The sequence below is a fragment of the Dendrobates tinctorius genome, unplaced genomic scaffold (assembly GCF_039654945.1).
Source record: "Dendrobates tinctorius isolate UK_male_01 unplaced genomic scaffold, ASM3965494v1 ptg000158l, whole genome shotgun sequence".
NCBI classification, from domain to species: Eukaryota; Metazoa; Chordata; class Amphibia; order Anura; family Dendrobatidae; genus Dendrobates; species Dendrobates tinctorius.
Window position 1 is genome coordinate 40,773,038 of NW_027361825.1, and position 15,988 is coordinate 40,789,025.

Consider the following 15,988-nt stretch of genomic DNA (forward strand, 5'->3'; position numbering starts at 1 on the left):
GTGTTGGCTCTGCAAGAGGGGATATGGTGAGCACCCTCCCTCCTACTCTGTGGGTGCTCACATAAAACCAGCCCATTGTAACTTTAAGATTAACCCTCTCAGCAATTAGCATGCTGGAGGCAAAAATAATCTGATTCTACATCACTGACTGTGCCAGTGACCCTGTCACATATTCCCCCCTCTGCCCAAAGCCAGGGGTTTTGGCCCCTTCAGACATTAAGCAGGGAATTCGGGAGAGAGCATCCCTGTTACCATGTAACTTCCCTGGCCTATACTCTACATGGCATACAAAGTCTTGAAGGGCTAACCACCTAGTCACACTGGCGTTCTTACCCTTCTTCTCTTTCAACCATATCAGAGGGCTATGGTCTGCCACTAAGTTAAACCTACAGCCTAGCTGAGGTATAGGAGCGGATTCTCTTCTCCATTGATTTCCTGTGACAGTACGGCTACCAACCCAACTTCTGAAGCATCGATCTAGACCACAAATTCTTTGCTAAATTCTGGTGCGACCAGAACTGGATGCTTGCACAGAGCCCACTTGAGTTCAACAATAGCCATCTCTGTACTAAGAGTCCAGGTCACCATGGTCGACTCGGTGCTCACAAGGAGATCTGTTAACGGTGCGGCAATTATGGCAAAGTTCAGGATAAAACTTCAGTAATACCCCACAATCCCAAGACACACCCTCACTTGTTTCTTGGATAGTGGTTGCGGCCACTTCTGAATTGCCTCTATCTTATTCAACTGGGGCTTGATTTCACATTTCCCAACTATATAGCCTAAGTAGCTGGACTCCTCCTTCCCTAAAGCACACTTCTTTGGATTTATGGTAAATCCCGCTTTCCTCAATGCATCGAGGATCGCCTATACCTTGGACAGGTGCGAGCTCCAGTCTGGGCTAAAGATGACAATGTCATCCAAGTAGGCTGCGGCATATTTCTAACTTGGAGCAAAGATCCAATCCAGTGTCCTCTGGAAGGTAGCTGGGGCCCCCTGCATCCTGGGGCATCCTGGTGTATTGAAAACACCCATCCGGCATTGAGAATGCCATCTTCTCCCTGTCGCTCTGGGACATGGTAATCTGCCAGTACCCCTTTGTCAGGTCAAGGGTTGTGATGTACTGTGTGGGTCCCAGTCGCTCAATGAGTTCATCCACGCGGGGCATTGGGTACGCATCAAAATGGGACACCTCTTTGAGCTTGCTTTAGTCATTACAAAACCGCCATTCATCATTGGGCTTCGGTACAAGGACGATGGGACTTGACCAGTCACTACTTCTTCAAAACCAGGGGAAGAGTCCTGAGGAGATCATTTGCATATTCTCAGTGCCTTCTGGGATAAGTGAAGAGTCTCCGCGAGCTCAACGATCACTGGATTTTGGCCGTTGCAGCTGAAGAGAGGAAATCGGTAAACCACGCGCCTGTCGGCGCGAGAATTTTGGCTCATTTTTCATCGTTTTGAAATCTCATTATGGAAGAGGCCAGGAGCCATTTGATGAGCTGCATTTCTTGCTACATGTTCACAGACTTACCAGTGGAAAAGCCAAACTTCACATGCAACAAATGCAAGCTTGTGTCCCTGTTGAAGGAAAAGTTTCAAAATCTCGAAGAGAGGTTAGCTACGTTGAAGATCATTAAGGAAAGTGAAGAGTTCTTAGACCAAGCAGAATTATCTCTTCATGTTACAGAAAGAGAAGAAATTCGAAGTGCACCTGAAGAAATAGAGGAATGGAATCATGTGACCCAGAGAAGCAGGAGGATTGGGAGGCAGTCAGCACCCATACTGCTCAGGAACCAGTACCAGGCTCTCACGCAGGAGAACGATGAAGAAATACATCAGGATAAGACTTTGCCCACAAACAGCAACCTTGTACGCCTTCAGAATCCTCCTGGATGGAGAAAGAAAAATGTTGTGAAGAAGAAACGGAGAGTGGTGGTCATGGAGGATTCCCTGTTGAGAGGAACAGAGGCCGCTATCTGCAGTCCGGATATAACTTCAAGAGAAATGTGCTGTCTTCCAGGTGCAAAAATTAAAGATGTGTCTGACAGGATATCAGGACTCTTCAGACCTACAGATGACTAGCCATTCCTGCTACTACATGTGTGGACAAATGACACAGCAAGAAACGACCTGGAAACCATCTGCAGTGACTTTGAAAACTTAGGCAAGAAAGTGAAAGAACTGGGAGCGCAGGTGGTCTTCTCTTCCATCCTCCCAGTGGATGGCCATGGAACAAGGAGGTGGAATAAGATTCTGCAGGTGAACAACTGGCTACGTCGATGGTGCCGTCAGCAAGGATATGGATTTCTGGACCATGGAGTGAATTACCTATACGATGGACTACTTGCTAGAGATGGGGTGTACCTTACGAAGACTGGAAAACATGTATTTGGAAGTCACCTTGCTACACTCATCAGGAGAGCTTTAAACTAGAACAATGTGGGAAGGGAAGCAAAAGGCCAGAAAAAGCAATACACCTGACAAATGCTATTGAGAACTCTGCTATTAGAAATGGGAGGAAAGCATAAAGACCAAAAAATCTAAATAATAAAAATATTGGAGAAAGAGAAACCAATCACAAACTAAAATGTTTCTATACTAATGCACAAAGCATGGGCAACAAACAAGGAGAACTGGAACTACTAACACAGGAAAAGAAATATGATGTCATTGGAATCACTGAAACTTGATGGGACGATACACATGATTGGAATACAAGGCTAGAAGGATACAACTTATTTGCAAGAAACAGACTTGATAAACAAGGAGGAGGTGTCGCATTGTTTGTTAGAAACGCGTATATCTGCACAGAGATTGAAGCTTCAGAGACCGGGAGTTCTGAGGAAACTGTTTGGGTAACAATACAAGGACAGAACAATGGAAAGGACACCATTGTAGGCATTTACTACAGGCCGCCTGTGCAAGCTGAAGATATGGATGAACTCTTTATGCATCAAATGGCCAAGTTCTCCAAAAAATAAGACAAAGTTGTCATGGGAAATTTCATCTGGGTCGCCCTCCAGTCCCAGGGCAGTGGGGTACTCGGTACCGCGCCGGTGTCAGGGGGAAAGTATCACGGCAGCTGTGATCTGGTCCGTGGCCCTGGGCACCCAATGTCAATGGTGGTGTGTGGTTAATGGAATTGAATAGTTCGTGACGCCACCTGTGGTGTTCGGCAAGGGAGATGTTAAGCCGACGCTGAAGACAGATCCTCTGGGACAGATGGTGGGATGCAGCAATGGTGGTATAGCCCTCCACAGGCAGGGCTGTTGTCTCAGGGCAGTGTAGATGTGGGGACACCTTGGTGGTGTAGTGTCCGGCGCAGGGAATGTAGCAGTGCTGGCGGACGCAAGAAGGAATGGAGGACACCAGGGCTTGCAGTTTCAATGCTTTACTCACAGTTCTTGGTAACCACTGGTGCCCGCTTTCATGCCGTGTCCTCCGGGGCAGAGACTCAATCAACCTCCTGGGCAAGTTAGGCTTCTCCTCTCCAACACTCCGCCAACATGTACCTTTCCTGAACGACTCCTCTATTGCGCCTTTTACTGTGAAGAGCTCAAGTACCGTGGTACTCTGAAGTTCCTCCTGTCAGATGTTCCTAGAACCTTACTTGTATGACAGACAGCTGTAGCCTGCTCAGGGATGCTCCTGGATCCCGGCTCTCTGTCCGTGTTGCTGCTGTGTCCCAAGTCTTAGATGGGAGTAGTGCATTTACAGCCAACTACTCCACCGGTGTCTGCTGCAGAACCATAAGTGTCCATACAACCTTGGCGACCGGGCCCCGGCCTTGCGCTGAGAACCTATAGGCAGGGTTTCTCTTCCAACCCACAGCTCCTCTCTGTTCTCCTACTCCTTCGTTCCGCGCTGTTCCTTCTCTCTCTTATGGAAGCTTAGGTTGCAGTTCTACATCTTTCTCCTTCTGTTCCTTTCCCGTGCCAGCTGGCTCAGATCACTGAGGCAGCTGCAGCACTCTCTCTTCTATCTCTCTTCTGGGGAGCTCGTTCCACCAAGACCAGTCCTCAGCCTCGCTTGACTGACTGCCTTCCTCCGCCTTGAGCTCCCCTCAGGCTGACCTCTTGTCAGCCTGCTCTCCTCCAGCCTCCTCTCAGACTGAACTGAACTGAACTGCAATTCTAAACATTCCCACTCTTTTATACCTAACTCCACCCACCTCCCAGCACATCTCGTGTTACGAAGCAAGGACCCATGAAAGGTGCTCTGCTACCCTCTAAGCATGGAGCTGCAATCTGGTCCATTGCTGAACTATCCTGTGTGTGGGTGCAGGTGTTGGAGTGTGGAAAGGAGTTCCCAACTTACCTAGTTGGTGGGGCACTACACCTTAGGAGAAGGTGGAGTACCTCTGTGGTGACTGAGCTTCATGGGCACCACATACCCCCCATTAAACACAGCACGTCCGCGGGCTGCAAGACAACAAAGTAGACAGCAAAGAAACATACAAAAATTTTGTAATGTATAACAACTTTTCTTATACTAATCTTCCTAGTATAGGAGGTACTCATCTTGAACGTTACAAACAATTCTATCTTAAATTCTATCTAAAATTTTTAATTCTAAGTGCAATTCTCAATTCAAAGTGCTATTCTCTGTAACACATTTATTTCTCTACTTTCACTGTCTCTTCTAGACGCAAGACACTGACCACAAGTACCTGGTCCGTCACCAGTCTACTTTCAATTCTTTATTCACATCACTCATCTCTAGATCAGACATTCCTAATTCTTCTATAAAAGCCATTTCTCAGTTACTAATACTCTTATAAAACACATTATCAAATACTTCACAGTAAAACATTCAACAGTTATTCTTGTAAGGTGCTGGACACCGCTCCCAGCCGGGATCTCTTGCAGTGTCCTTTGAGGCAAACATCATCTTCGAAAAGTGTCCATACAAAAACATTATCTTCGCAAAGTGTCTCTATATGTAAAACCAAGAGAGGGCACCTAAAGAGGTGCAACTATTTACAATAAAAGGTTTTGGATCACTCCAAGTTCATGATCGCTAGTTCAAAATTGAAGAACGCTGCCAATCAAAACAGGGCAACAAAAGTGCTACCAGAAAAACATGATAACAAAAATAGAAAAATAGAAAAAGGCACAACTGGTGCAAACAAACCCTCCTGGGTAACGAGAGTTAAATTTTTAGTGCTGGTCCCCTCCTGGGGTTCTGGAAGCTGAACTGGAACTGTTCTCATCCTGATTCTGGTTTCTTGCAACAGAGCCCCGAAACTGTGGCAAATGGAACCCACGATGTATCTCAACGCCCATCAACTGCTCTTCCACAATAGGTGACTCCGTTGCTCTGGTACGAGGTCTGGCTCCTAAGGCTTCCGCAGATTGTCGGCTCTGACAAGCCACTGCCTAGGGGCTTGGCAGTGAAGGAATCCCGAGATCACATCCCAAAACGATCCAGACCCCCCTCTGGCCTGTAGATGTCAGATCGGGCACTCCGGCTCCAACCGCACCCCCACCAGCATGGCCCTCCTCCTCCCCATCAACACATTAGGAAGGCCGGGGTATATACCTGGGAGTTCCCGACGGTGCGGCCTCTGCTCCGGTGCAGGTGGTGTGGCAGCGGGTACTGCCCGGTGAGACACCGGGGACGGCGGTGGAGCCCATAGCAGCTCCGGTTCCGTGGGGGTCGCTGGCGAGACCTGCACAGCAGTGCCAGGTCCGGGCAGGAGCTTCTCTTCCTCCGCTTCAGCTCCCTGGGCTGCATACAATTCCTCCGGTATCAGCGGCAAAGTGGGGAGAGTATGCTGCTGGTGGCATGGCAGCGGCTCCAAGCTCCGCAAGGTCTGCCAGGAAAAGATCCGGTGCAGCAGCGGCGGGTACCGGTGTCGCGGGTACCGCAGGTGTAGGCCCCTCCTGGGTGCTGCAGGTTTAATGTCCATAGCGCTTCTCGCCTCAGTCGCTGGTGGCGCGTCAGCTGGATAATCTCGTCTTCCAGCTGTTGATGATTCATCCTTGAGATCGGGTCGGAGCCTTCAGCCATGGCGCCGGTGAGATCCGTTTCTCCGCGCTCCGCAGGCCTCCTTCCCTCACTCCCCAAAATGGCGTTCTGGCGTTCTTCTTCCTGCCTCGGCCCCTTTCCCGCCACTGGCTTCCTCTGCCCCTCCTTCCGGGGACGGCGTCTTCTTCCAGCGCCTCCTTACCAAGCTAGTATATGAACCCCTCGGGGGGTGGGCCATGTCGCTGTCACATAGTAATTCAGCAGGGAAGGCCCAATACTCTTCGCGGTCTTTTCCTAGGACCTGCCATCTCTTCATGCCCTTCTTCTCAGCGCCAGCGGCCATTTCTAATGTCCATTTTACAGTCTATTAAATCAGGTCTTCTGCACATTTTCAAAAGTACAAAGTCGCACAAATTTCAGGCGTACAGAACCCGATTGCAATCGGGTCTCGTCATCCTGTTCGTGACGCCAAAATTGGGTCGCCCTCCAGTCCCAGGGCAGTGGGGTACTCGGTACCGGGCCAGTGTCAGGGGGAAAGTATTACGGCAGCTGTGACCCGGTCCGTGGCCCTGGGCGCCCAATGTCAATGGTGGTGTGTGGTTAATGAAATTGAATAGTTCGTGACGCCACCTGTGGTGTTCGGCAAGGGAGATGTTAAGCCGACGCTGCAGACAGATCCTCTGGGACAGATGATGGGATGCAGCAATGGTGGTATAGCCCTCCACAGGCAGGGCTGTTGTCCCAGGGCAGTGTAGATGTGGGGACACCTTGATGGTGTAGTGTCCGGCGCAGGGAATGTAGCAGTGCTGGTGGATGCAAGAAGGAATGGAGGACACCAGGGCTTGCAGTTTCAACGCTTTACTCACAGTTCTTGGTGACCACTGGTGCCCGCTTCCATGCCGTGTCCTCTGGGGCAGAGACTCAATCAACCTCCCGGGCAAGTTAGGCTTCTCCTCTCCAACACTCCGCCAACATGTACCTTTCCTGAACGACACCTCTATTGCGCCTTTTAGTGTGAAGAGCTCCAGTACCGTGGTACTCTGAAGTACCTCCTGTCAGATGTTCCTAGAACCCTACTTGTATGACAGAGAGCTGTAGCCTGCTCAGGGATGCTCCTGGATCTCGGCTCTCTATCCGTGTTGCTGTTGTGTCCCAAGTCTTAGATGGGAGCATTGCATTTACAGCCAACTACTCCACCGGTGTCTGCTGCAGAACCATAAGTGTCCATACAACCTCGGGGACCGGACCCCGGCCTTGTGCTGAGAACCTATAGGCAGGGTTCCTCTTCCAACCCACAACTCCTCTCTGTTCTCCTACTCCTTCGTTACATGCTGTTCCTTCTCTCTCTTATGGAAGCTTAGGTTGCAGTTCTATGTCTTTCTCCTTCTGTTCCTTTCCCGTGCCAGCTGGCTCAGATCACTGAGGCAGCTGCAGCACTCTCTCTTCTATCTCTCTTCTGGGGAGCTCGTTCCACCAAAACCAGTCCTCAGCCTTGCCTGACTGACTGCCTTCCTCCTCCTTGAGCTCCCCTCAGGCTGACTTCTTGTCAGCCTGCTCTCCTCCAGCCTCCTCTCAGACTGAACTGAACTCAACTGCAATTCTAAACCTTCCCACTCTTTTATACCTAACTCCACCCACCTCCCAGCACATCTCGTGTTACGAAGCAAGGACCCACAAAAGGTGCTCTGCTACCCTCTAAGCATGGAGCCGCAATCTGGTCCATTGCTGAACTATCCTGTGTGTGGGTGCAGGTGTTGGAGTGTGGAAAGGAGTTCCCAACTTACCTAGTTGGTGGGGCACTACACCTTAGGAGAAGGTGCAGTACCTCTGTGGCGACCGAGCCACTGGGGCGCCACACATCTATCCAGACATTTGTTGGGAATCTCTCTTCGGCAAAACTAACAGGTCAAGGAAATTCTTATCCTTTCTTGCTAACAACTTTATCTTCCAAAAGGTAGGGGAGAAAACAAGGGGACCTGCTACCTTGGATCTAATCCTTATAAACAGGGAGGAAATGGTTGAAGAGGTAAAAGTGGCTGGGACCCTAGGAGGTAGCGACCATGCTATTTTAGAATTTTGGATAACTAGAGGAGGAAGACCTGTGAAGACTCAGACGTCAAGGTTAGATTTCAGAAAGGCAGATTTTAAGGGACTCAGAAAGAGAATTGGAGGGATCCAATGGCTGGATATCCTTAAAGACAAAAATGTCCAGGAAGGATGGGAAATCTTGAAGAATGAAATTCTCAAAGCACAATTGTTAATAATTCCGAAAAGAGGGAAGAATAGGAAGCATTTAAGGAAACCAGGATGGATGAACACAGAACTTAAGCACATGCTAAAAAGGAAGAAAGAAATGTTTATAAAATGGAAAGAGGGAGGCATATCTAAAGAAGAATATAATGCTGTCTGCAGAACCTGCAGGGCCCAAATCAGATTACTAAAGCTGATAATGAATTGCAGCTTGCAAGAGATGTCAAAAGCAATAATAAAGGATTTTGGAGATATGTCAAAAGTAAAAGAAAAGTCAAAGATGCTATAGGATTTTTACAGGATGAAAATTATGAAATGGTAAGACAGGATGTTGAGAAGGCTGAACTGTTAGGCGTCGGATTCCTGGCACTGCACAGCGGGAATCCAGAGCCAGACATCCTGCGGTCTCCCATTCTCCTCCGACCGCTCGGACTCCTGCTCAGCATTCTCGGCGAACCAGGCATTTCCCTCAGACTTGTTCTGTGAGCCTGGATGTTGTTGCCACCTCTGGTGCAGCAATGGTGGCGCAACCTGCTTTGCAGGGAACTGCTCCGGAGGCTAAGTCCTCGTGCCGTGCTACTGGGCATGCCCGCAACTTGTCTTCTCAGTGGAGAGCAAGGGTCGCATGTGCAGGTCCTATGTCGGATCTGATTGGTCCTTCCTATAGTACTGGAAGGTCCCGGAAGTGCATGGCTATAAAAAGCCCGCATGGCGGCTCAGCCATGCGCTAGTGTAGCATATTATGCTGTGTGTGTATGGTGATGGATGCATGGACTGGTGGCTGACTTATTTGAAACCCCTTCCCTCGGTTATTACGAATGGTGACAGATTGTTGGGTAGTCAGCTCCAGATTGTGGCAAGCTACACGCCACTGTGCCTCCTGCGCTGCACACTAGCGTCCGACAGTGCTTGGTCATTCCGGTGCCGTCGTTCAGCGGCCATAGTAATTGCCGCGCTGCAGTAGCAGCGTCCTTGGCGTCTGCGTTTGCAACGTCACTCGCTGGTTAGCCTGTGAAGTGAACAGGGCCAGCGTCCTCATAAGTCTTTTGTGTTAGCGACTCTGTGTGTGAACAGAGCCGCTCTTAGCGTTCGGGTGACGTTAACCCGAGCGCAGTACTTCCCCTTCTGGTGCATCCGCCATTACTCAGCAGTGGTCTTGTCACCTACCGCACGGTGGACCCCGGGCGGCGAACGCACCCCCTATTATTTATATCTGGTGCGTTCCACCGACCCTAACATGAACTTTTAAATTCCTATTTTGCATCTTTCTCTCAGAAAGGAAATGTAACATCAACTGTTCTTCACTGTCCTATTAAGGGAATAGAAGAATCCAGGATATCTATAAACAGAAAGATAGTGAGGAAACACTTAGCTAACCTAAATGAATTCAAGTCTCCAGGTCCAGATGAATTACACCCTAGAGTACTGAAGGAGATAGCTCAATAAATTTTTGAACCCCTCTCCATAATCTTTGAAAGTTTTTGGAGAACAGGAGAAGTCCCAGAAGAATGGAGAAGAGCAAATGTTGTTCCTATCTTCAAAAAGGGGAAGAAGGTGGACCCAGGCAACTATAGGCCGGTGAGTCTGACTTCTATACCAGGAAAGATCTTTGAACAAATTATTAAATAACATGTATGTCAGTACCTGGATAAGAATGAAGTGATTAAACAGAGTCAACATAGGTTTGTAACTAATAAGTCATGTCAGACTAACTTAATTTCCTTCTATGATGGAATCACTAATTGGGTGGATCAGTGAAATGCTGTAGATGTAGTATATATTGACTTCAGCAAAGCATTTGACAAAGTATCTCACACAATCCTAATTGAAAAAATGACTAGGTATGGAATGGACAAGGCAACTGTTAGGTGGATTCATAACTGGCTTAGTGATTGGACCCAAAGAGTGGTCGTAAATGGCTGCACATCCAGTTGGAAGAATGTCTTAAGTGGGGTATCACAGGGCTCTGTCCTGGGCCCTGTATTGTTCAACATCTTTATCAATGATTTAGATGAAGGAATTGAGGGTAAACTGATTAAATTTGCTGATGACACAAAGCTAGGAGGGATAGCTAATACTAGAGAAGAGAGAGAGAAGATTCAAAAAGATATAAATAAACTGGAGCAGTGGCAGCAACTAACAGAATGGTTTTTAACAGGGAAAAATGCAAAATACTACATCTGGGCAATAAAAATGAAAAAGCATATACAGAATGGGAGGAATAGGGCTAAGCAACAGCATATGTGAAAAAGACTTGGGCATACTAATATACTGAATATGAGTCAACAGTGTGATGCAGCAGCAAAAAAGGCAAATGCAATTCTAGGATGTATTAACAGAAGCATACAGTCTAGATCACGTGAAGTCATTATTGCCCTCTACTCCTCTTTGGTCAGACCTCATCTGGAATACTGTGTCCAGTTTTGGGCACCACATTTTAAAAAAGACATTAACAAACTGGAGCAAGTTCAGAAAAGAGCGAGCAGAATGGCTACCGGTCTGCAAACCCTGTCTTATGAGGAAAGGTTGCATGATTTGGGAATGTTTAGCTTGCAAAAGAGAAGACTGAGAGGAGACTTAACAGCTGTCTACAAATATCTCAAGGGCTGTCACATTGTAGAAGGATCATCTTTATTCTCATTTGCACAAGGAAAGACTAGAAGCAATGAGATGAAACTGAATGGGAGGAGACACAGATTAGATATTAGATACAAATTTTTGACAGTTAGAGTACTCAATGAGTGGAACAGGCTGCAACGAGAAGTGGTGAGTTCTCCTTCAATGGAAATCTTCAAACAGAGGCTGGACAGACATCTGTCTGGGATGATTTAGCGAATCCTGCTTTGAGCAGGGGGTTGGACCAGATGGCCCAGGAGGTCCCTTCCAACTCTACGATTCTATGATTCTATGATTCTTGATTCCTCTATCACGCCGAGGTCTAGCATTCTCTTCACCTCCTTAGAGATTATCTCCCGGCATGCTTTGGGGATTCTTTAGGGTTTGAGGTTTACCATTAAATGCGGCTCCGTTAGCACATCGTGTTCCACGACCTGTGTGTGCCCTGGCAACTCTGAGAACAGGTCACGGTTCCGCTGCACCAGTTCTCGATATTGATGCTTCTAGGCTGGTGCTAGCATCTCAGCGATCATGACCTCCTCGATCTTGGCTTCGGGATGGGCCTCCAGACAAGGAGCTTCCAGCGGTTCACAGTCCCGCCAAGGCTTGAGTAAGTTCACATGGTATATCTGGTGCGGCTTCCTGAGACCGGGCTGGTGTACCTTGTAATTCACGTCCCCGAGTTTTTCCACTGTCTCATATGGACCTTGCCACTGTGCCAAGACTTTGCTCTCCACTGTAGGGATAAGTACTAGAACGCGGTCCCCAGGCTTGAATTGCCTTAGCCTCGCTGATCGGTTGTATACCCTTGCTTGAGCCTCCTGTGCCTAGAGAAGATGTTCCCTTATGATAGGCATAGTAGGAGCAGCGCTGGCCTAAGCTACAGTCCATAGGTTGAGGGGGCATATGACATCGGGAGACGACGTACCAGGATTGTAACACCACCAACAGGCCACATCCTTCATAGCAGGCTTAGGTGACCCCTCAGCAGGGTTGGGAAGCCCCCCAGTTGTGGGTCTAGCCACCCTCTGAGGTGAGCCCACTAACTTTTGGGTATCCCAGTATGGGTAAGTAGCGAGATCTGGTTTCCCGAGGGACTTCTCCACAACCTGGTATCTCTCAACCAGGCCAACCAATACATCTGCATTCCGAGGTGGTTGCCCTGGGCAACCCAGGTATGAATTTGCCTGGGAGAGTGGACAAACCTGTCCGTCACCACACACTCAACCATTTGGGCTGGAGTGGAAGTCTGTGGCTGCAGCCACTTTTGAACCAGGTCCAACAGGTCAAACATCTGGGAGCGTGGGTTTCGTCACCAGCATAAGCCCAGTGGTGGACTCGCTAAGCTCTTACCGACATTGTCACTCCTTGGTGTGCAAGAATTTCATTTTTTAATTTGCCATACTCTTTGGTATCTTAGATAGGTAAGTCGTAATACGCCTTTTGGGGTTCACCAGTCAAATAGGGGGCCAGCATACTTGCCCACTGCTCTGGTGGTAGCCTCTCAAGCTCCGCTACCCGCTCAAACACAGTCAAAAAGGTTTTGACATCATGCCTTGGGGTTAGCTCCTTCATGCTTGTTCCTAGAACACTGCCCACACTCAAAACACCACTTGTGAAGGGTTGACACACTTAGATGCTTCTTCATGTAGACACAGGAACACTTGGATAGTGAGCCACCTGCTGGTTTATTAAAGTCAGCATAGACCAAGGCAAGGTCCATGAAAACAAAAGCATAGCCTTCCTGGCTTAACGGAAAAACAAAACAAACAAAGTTCAACAGAGTCCTTGCCCTGCAGGTTTCACCTGCAGACCTCAAGCAATGTCCTCAACTCCTCCTGGAGCCACATGGGAGTGTTCCCTCTCCCAACACACACAGACTGTCTCTCATATCCAGGTATTTAACCAGGACCATGTGATGATCACATGTTCGTGACATCACCACAGGTCCTGTTAGTACAAATGCCGGTGTCAGCTCTGCAAGAGGGGATATGGTGAGCACCCTCCCTCCTACTCTATGGATGCTCACATAAAACCAGCCCATTGTAACTTTAAGATTAACTCTCTCAGCAATTAGCACGCTGGAGGCAAAAATAATCTGGTTCTATATCACTGATTGTAATATACGCAGTGACATGTATCTCCCTTCATACACTGTGCCAGTGACCCTGTTACAGTATATACTACATACTTTGTGTGTATATACTATATACTCTGCGTATAGCATAGACTGTGAGTATATGCTATATACTTTGTGCATAGCATAGATTGTGTACTTTGTGTATAGCATAGATTGTGGGTATATAGTATATACTCTGTGAGTATATACTATATACTTTGTGTATAACATAGATTGTGGGTATATACTCTGTGTATAGCATAGCTTGTACATAACACAATCTATGGTACATACATTTCATGTTAGCAAAACACTCATTTGCCAGCTGTTTGGATTTTTTATGTTGGCATAAAAGTCATCACTCTCAACTGTACATCATCCTGTGTAAACAGGTGATATATCCTGTCATTGTCATGTACTGCACACATATTGCTATGGGTCTTGCTTAGGTCTTTCTTGTTGGGCCCCTGTGCAGCAGAAATAACTGCACAGTGTGTATGCCCCGCCATGAGGCTAAGTGCACACGTTGCAGAAAATTTCTGCACAAAAACCTGAATCCCTTCCCAGAAACCGCACCTATTTTTCCGCGGCGGTTTTTGCGCGTTTTTTGCGCAGTTTTGATGCGTTTTTGATGCGTTTTTTACCGCAGCGGTTTCTAAACGCATGGGAGAAGCCAAAACCGCGGAAAAATCCGCAAAATTAATGAGCATGCTGCGTTTTTTACAACGATGCGTTTTTTTCGCGGTAAAAAACGCATCAATGTGCACAAAAAGTGCAAAATGCATAGAAATGACTGTGCAGCTTATTTTTAGCGGTTTTATAGCAGTTTTATAGTGAAAACCGCGGTAAAAACCGCTAAAAAAACGCTGTGTGTGAACACAGCCTTAATGTTCTTTCTGCATCCGTGACCTTCATTGTTTTGACTATTTTTGAAGGTACAAACCACTGTATAAGGAGAAAACCCTACAAGATGGTCTGTTATGGCTGATCGGTGTATACAGTGGGTACGGAAATTATTCAGACCCCTTTAAATTTTTCACTCTTTGTTTGATTGCAGCTTTTTGGTAAATTCAAAAACGTTCATTTTTTTCTCATTAATGTACACTATGCAAAAATTTCTACATTTCTGTTTTTTTTTCAGTCAAAATGGGGTGCAAATGTATTAAAAATGAAAAACTGAAATATCACATGGTCATAAATATTCAGACCCTTTGCTCAGTATTGAGTAGAAGCACCTTTTTGAGCTAGTACAGCCATAAGTCTTCTTTGAAATAATGCAACAAGTTTTTCACACCTGGATTTGGGGATCCTCTGCCATTCCTCCTTGCAGATCCTCTCCAGTTCCATCAGGTTGAATGGTGAACATTGGTGGACAGCCATTTTCAGGTCTCTCCAGAGATGCTCATTTGGGTTTAGGTCAGGGCTCTGGCTGGGCCAGTCAAGAATGATCACAGAGTTGTTCTGAAGCCACTCCTTTGTTATTTTAGCTGTGTGCTTAGGGTCATTGACGTGTTGGAAGGTGAACCGTCGGCCAAGTCTGAAGTCCAGAGCACTCTGGAAGAGGTTTTCATGCAGGGTCTCTCTGTACTTGGCTGCATTCATGTTTCCCTGCATTCATGTTTCCTTCAATTGCAACCAGTCGTCCTGTCCCTGCAGCTGAAAAACACCCCCCCATAGCATGATGCAGCCACCACCATGTTTCATTGTTGGGATTGAATTGGGCAGGTAATGAGTAGTGCCTAATTTTCTCCACACATACTGCTTAGAATTATCACCAAAAAGTTCGATCTTCGTCTCATCAGACCAAAGAATCTTATTTCTCATAGTTTGGGAGTCCTTCATGTGTTTTTTTAGCAAGCTCTATGCGGGCTTACATATGTCTTGCACTGAGGAGAGGCTTCCGTCGGGTCACTCTGCGATAAAGGCCTGACTGGTGGAGGGCTGCAATGATAGTTGACTTTGTGGAACTTTCTCCCATCTCCCTACTGCATCTGTGGAGCTCAGCCACAGTGATCTTGGGGTTCTTATTTACCTCTCTCACCAAGGCGCTTCTTCCATGATTGCTCAGTTTGGCTGGATAGCCAGGTCTAGAAAGACTTCTGGTGGTCCCACACTTCTTCCATTTAAGGATTATGGAGGCCACTGTGCTCTTAGGAACCTTGAGTACTGCAGAAATTCTTTTGTAACCTTGGCTAGATCTGTGCCTTGCCACAATTCTGTCTCTGAGCTCCTAAGCCAGTTCCTTTGACCTCATGATTTTCATTTGGTCTGACATGCACTCTGAGCTGTGAGATCTCATATAGACAGGTGTATGCCTTTACAAATCAAGTCCTATCAGTTTAATTAAACAAAACTGGACTCCAATGAAGGAGTAGAACCATCTCAAGGAGAATCACAAGGAAATGGTCAGCATGTGACTTAAATATGAGTGTCTGAGCAAAGAGTCTGAATACTTATGACCATGTGATATTTCAGTTTTTCTTTTATTTTTTATAAATTTGCAAAAATTTCTACATTTCTGTTTTTTTTCAGTCAAGATGGGGTGCAGAGTGTACATTAATGAGAAAAAAAATGAACTTTTTTGAATCTACCAAATGGCTTCAATGAAACAAAGAGTGAAAAATTTAAAGGGGTCTGAATACTTTCCGTACCCACTGTATTTATAATGGGAGCAGAGACTGTAACACCTGATAAGAGCTGGCGGAGGAGTGCGTGATCCATATTGTTGTCAATTTTCTAGTGGCTTCACTCTATTCATAAGTGATAATGAACCTTTTTCAAAGGGACCCAAAGAATGCAAAATCTGCCACATACAACAAATTAGAGCAGATATAAGTGGCCCATAATAGCCGCTGTGTACATTTATCCCAATCCATAAAGAGATTTATTAACAAGGTAAAACATCATTAGAAAATAAAGGCAGAGAATTATACTGAGCCTTTCTCAAGCCCACTTTGTCTGAAAATCTCTCATCATTTGCTAACATGCTAATCATTTAAGTGGTGAGTTATTTTAGGCTAAAAAGCAAGA

General features: G+C 46.8%; 1 protein-coding gene across 3 annotated transcripts in view; it reads left to right on the forward strand.

The window, feature by feature from the left end:
* LOC141052124 (leucine-rich repeat and fibronectin type III domain-containing protein 1-like protein) overlaps positions 1–15,988 on the forward strand; it is an 884,877-nt gene that overhangs the window by 706,691 nt on the left and 162,198 nt on the right. The window lies entirely within an intron of this gene.